We start from the raw sequence: 5,130 nt of genomic DNA on the forward strand, positions 1-5,130 counted from the left end.
GAGCGTCAGACTAGGATGTGGAAAACCCAGGTTCAAGACCCCGAGGTCGCCAGCTTGAGCGTGGGCTCATCTGGTTTGAGCAAAAGCTCACTAGCTTGAGCCCCAGGTCACTGGCTCGAGCAAGGGGTTACTCGGTCTGCTGAAGGCTTGCGGTCAAGGCACATATGAGAAAGGAATCAATGAACAACTAAGGTGTTGCAACACGCAACGAAAAACTAATGATTGATGCTTCTCATCTCTCCATTCCTGTCTGTCTGTCCCTGTCTATCCCTCTCTCTGTAAAAAATAATAATAATAATAATAATAAAAGTAAAAGCACAGCCTGACCAGTGGTAGCACTGTGGATAGAGCATTGACCTGGGATGCTGAGGTCCCCAGTTCGAAACCCTGAGGTTGCAGGCTTTAGTGTGGGCTCATCCGTCTTGAGTGCAAGCTCAGCAGCTTGAGCATAGAATCAGTGACATGATCCCATGGTCACTGGCTTGAGTCCAAAGGTCACTGGCTTGAACCCAAGGTTGCTGGCTTGAGCAAGTGGTCACTGGCTCAGCTGGACCTCCCAGTCAAGGCACATACGAGAAGCAGTCAATGAACAACCAAAGTGTCACAACTACAAGCTGATGCTTCTCATCTCCTTTCCTGTATCTCTCTCTCTCTCACACACTACAAAAGTATAGTGCATACAATTATGTACAGTACATAATACTTGGTAATGATAATAATCATTTATTTGTATTTACTATTCTATATTTTTTAATCTCTATTTTAGAGTGTACTCTCTCTACTTTTTTTTTTAATTTAGTGAGAGGAGGGGAGGCAGAGACAGATTCCCACATGCGCCCCAATGGGGATCCACCTGGCAAGCCCACTAGGGGGTGATGCTCTGCCCATCTGGGGTGTTGTTCCATTGCTCAGCAACCAAGCTCTTCTTAGCACCTGAGGCAAGACCATGGTGCCATCCTCAGTGCCCAAGGCCAACTTGCTCCAATTGTACCATGACTGCAGGAAGGGAAGAGAGAGAGAGAGAGAATCGAGAGGGGGAAGAGTGGAGAAGCACATGGGCACTTCTGTGTGCCCTGACCAGGCCAGGAGTCAAGCCCAGGACTTCCACACATCAGGCCAATGCTCTACCACTGAACCAATCGGCTAGGGCCTACTTTATTTACAAAACATAGGCTGTGTTTATTTAGAGCTATAAACAGTTGAGTCACTCAGTATTACTCAAACCACAAGAAGCATTTCTACTTCATTCTGAGTCCTAGAGTTGGGCTCAGAGTGGAAGGAATGCTGTTTGGGCCCGTTCACAGGTTTACAAGTTTCTCATCGAGGGCAAACTGACTGTGAGATTGGCCAGGTACGTCACCATCAACAAACATCATTGATGTTGCTGTTGAGCATGGTCTTGAAGTCATCAGGAGCTATCTTGGGTACTAGGTGAACCACACTTATTAGAAGTAGCCCACAAAAAAAACAAACAAACAAAAAAACAAACAAAAAAAAACAAACAAACAAAAAAAAACAAGAATAAGAAGAATAAGAAGTGGCCCACAGTATTGCCAGCTGACATCTTTCCAGACATCACATCTCCTGCATATTGTAGTAACACTGTGCTTAGGACATCCTGGGTGCAAGCTGATGACCCTGCTACTTGCTGCAAGCCACATGAGAGTCCACCCAATTGGGCTAAAATAGTTCATAATCAGGTCAACTCCAGTATGATCAGGGTCATAATATGAATATTTCACTGTCAGAGGAGTAAATATCACACCCTGTAGTCCTCCCAGGGACTTCCATTAAAGTGCTGACATAAGCCTTGATGCTCATGCGACCATTCTGAATGCCTGTGTCCAGTGAGGTGAATGGAGTGGGGGCTTCCGGGCTGTAGTACTTAAGGATCTGCGCAGACTGCTCTGTGATGTCATGCCCTGTAGGTACCAGCCCAGAATGAGCTCATTTGGAGAGACTTGCTATGCAATTCATACATGTTATTAGCAAATTCCATGTCAACAGCTACCTCATCTTCTAACTCATTGTGTGTCATTGAATAGCAATTGGTGACTTCCACTGAGTTTTTGTCAACGGTTCCCAGCAGAGTCCTGATAACTTGGGCAGCATCCTTGTTGTGTCACTCGTAGCTGTCCACAATGGAGATCAAAATGACTGCGTGCAGCTGGAACACACAGCTACTGGGGAGGGGGCCTGGTAGAGAAGGACCAGCCAGCAACTGTGCCAGGGTCTATGCTGGGGCTGGGGCTGAGGCCAGGGTCTGGCCTGGAACCATGGTCACAGCCGCTGCTGCCATTGGGCCTGGGGTGAGGCTGGTGCTGGTATGAGCTGGAACTGGCTCTTGGAACTGGAGCCAGAGCTGGAGTTGAGTTTGGGGCCGGGTCTGGGGCTGAGGCTGGAGCCATAGCCAGGGCGGGAGTGGCCGGAAAAACACTCACTGGTACTGTGGTGAGGCCATCTTGTCAAGAGACCTAGAGTGTACTCTTTCTACTTCTAAAAATAGTTTGCTGTAAAACAGTGTGCTATATTAGACTGGCAGCATCTGATACATCTCGTGTTTTTACTGCGTCTCTTGATTCCATCATTTTCTCTTATGCTTGATTTAATCTTGTGTTGTTTTATAGATTTTAGTATAGCCTGAGTGTGCAGTATTTATAAAGTCTATATTCGTGTATAGTAATGTGAATGTGAAATTCACTCACCACTCACTCACTGACTCACTCAGAGCAACTTCCAGTCCTGCAAGCTCCATCCATGGTAAATACACTATACAGGTGTGCCATTTTTTATATTTTATACCGTATTTTCCTGTACTTTTTCTCTGTTTAGATGTGTTTAAATAAACAAACACCATTGTGTTAAGATTGCCCATAGCATTCAGTAAAGTAGCATGCTGCACAGGCATGTAGCCTAAAATTTCATGCCAGTCTGCGAAAGAGTTAACCACCCTAATGTTGTATTGTTGTAAAGTACCCAATCCTCAATTCCGCAGGTTTTTGTAGAGACACCAAGTCCAGATGAGTTTTGAAGAGTTTTATTAAAGGAGAAAATTTATTAAATATGCCAGCCATGTATAGAGTACATGGGACAGCAGTCCCAAATCGTGTGTGTCATTAATATTCTAGGGGCTGCCTGACCTGTGATGGCGCAGTGGATAAAGCGTCGACCTGGAATTCTGAGGTCGCCGGTTCAAAACCCTGGTTTCCCTGGTCAAGGCACATATGGGAGTTGATGCTTCCTGCTCCTCCCCCCTTTCTCTCTCTCTCTCTCTCTCTCCTCTCTAAAATGAATAAATAAAATCTAAAAAAAAAATATTCTAGGGGCTGGTTTTATACCCTTAATTATACATGGGAGGGGGAAAAGCCTGACATCACCGCATAAGCTTATAACCTTTGTTTTCACTTATACAGGTTTGGGAAAAGGATGAAGAGGGGGATGGGACACAATTCATTAGCAAGTTTATAACATTTGTCTATAGGATTCATAAAAAACATTTCTACACATTAAAATTTACAAGGTAACACAATAGTAAAAATGTCACTCTACATATTAAAAGATATTCCTATATTTTCTAGTGTTCACCTGCCATTCCTTTGTTCAGAGATATACACATTAACTACACACTTTCAGGAAGGGAGGGGTAGTTTCCATGGGGACAAAATGCCTGTAAATGGCCCATCAGTATAAGAAAAGGTTTCATTTAATCTTTCTCTTCCTGCACTCAGCTAGCTATTCACTCGCTTCCTTGTAGGTGTGAGGGGAGGTTGGAGAATCCAGCTCTCCTTCCCCTCTGCATTTACAATACAATGCCATCGGCCATCCTGGTTTTGATTCTATTCACACAAGTACAAAGATCATTTTCAAAATCTCTCTGCACACCCAGCCCAAATTAATAAAATGTTCTTTAAGCTTCCTAAAATATTAATATTAATTCCATAGCTTTTGGTACCTTACAACAATCCCCACTGGTTTTATTTCCTAAGTCAAATCTTTGACTTAATTTACTGAAGAGCATGAAGCTGTTGTGTAGAAAATATTAACTTACAACATATAATAGATATTTAACAGACAGCATTAATAGCAATACAGTTCACTAAAGAAACAAATATTACTGATTGATTTCCTATAAACTGCACAAACCTTTTGCAACTTACATAAAATTAACTGGCTTTTATAACAATTTACTTTTAGTCAGAACTCTTTATTTTAAAACTTTTAACCTTTAGTGACAATTAAGTTGGCTTTTGTTTTACCCTAGCTTCCCTTTTTTCCAAAGTCTGATTAAAAAGGGGGTCCTTAGTAAATTTCTTCATTCTTCAGCCGTACGTAGACCAACCAGCTTCTGGTTTGTGGTTGGGGTAAGGCATGCCTTGGCAGCAGTGGTAGTTGTCAGGATCATGGTGTGTGGACACGTCCATGTGGGAGCCAGTCCCTGGGTGATGCACTGGATCTCCTAGTAATGCTGGAAGTGCCTCTCGGACAGTCTTTTGAACAGTTTGCTGAGTAACCTGTAAATCCTGCAAGTTCTTAGGAAAGGGGTGGTTATATTTCTTTTACTATTTGATTCATGTAATTTATTTGCCCAGAACCTTTGGGGCCTGTGGGCACAATGTAACTTCAAATTAGTTTCTAATCAATATTGGGTTCCTTTCCTACTAGCTTTGAGACTGTGGACACAAATGCAGGTCCAATACTAGAATGGGCAAGCTAAACCTGGAAAGAACCTTATATAGAAATTTCCTAACAATTGTCAATTATTTTATTAAAGTCTATTTTAAATGTTTACTTGGGAAAATACTTTTTCTGTTGGTAAAATCTTTTTCTAATTGGTTTTAAATAAACCTTTGGCAATAAGGGTCCTAAGACCCCACTGGTTTTGGGTGGCATCTATTCATTTGAATTACTATGTTCCAATTTTGAGGTAGATTGGAAAAATATAAAATAAAAAAATTCAAATAGCTAATGTTAACAAATACTATAACAAGCGTCTTAATACAATAAAATGACTAAAGCCTATTAGATTATTAAACAAAGCAAAGTTCTAACTAATATAACAGGATCCAAAATAAAATTCTTACAGTCACAAATCTTCTTAACATGTTAATATAATTTCACTAAGTCTATGTT

General features: G+C 41.8%; 1 pseudogene; it reads right to left on the reverse strand.

Annotated features, from left to right (window-relative positions):
* Positions 1-1,298: 1,298 nt before the first annotated feature.
* On the reverse strand, positions 1,299-4,421 carry LOC136397244 (eukaryotic translation initiation factor 3 subunit F pseudogene; annotated as a pseudogene).
* Between the last annotated feature and the right edge of the window lie 709 nt (positions 4,422-5,130).

This window comes from Saccopteryx leptura, chromosome 3, assembly GCF_036850995.1.
Source record: "Saccopteryx leptura isolate mSacLep1 chromosome 3, mSacLep1_pri_phased_curated, whole genome shotgun sequence".
Classification (NCBI taxonomy): domain Eukaryota; kingdom Metazoa; phylum Chordata; class Mammalia; order Chiroptera; family Emballonuridae; genus Saccopteryx; species Saccopteryx leptura.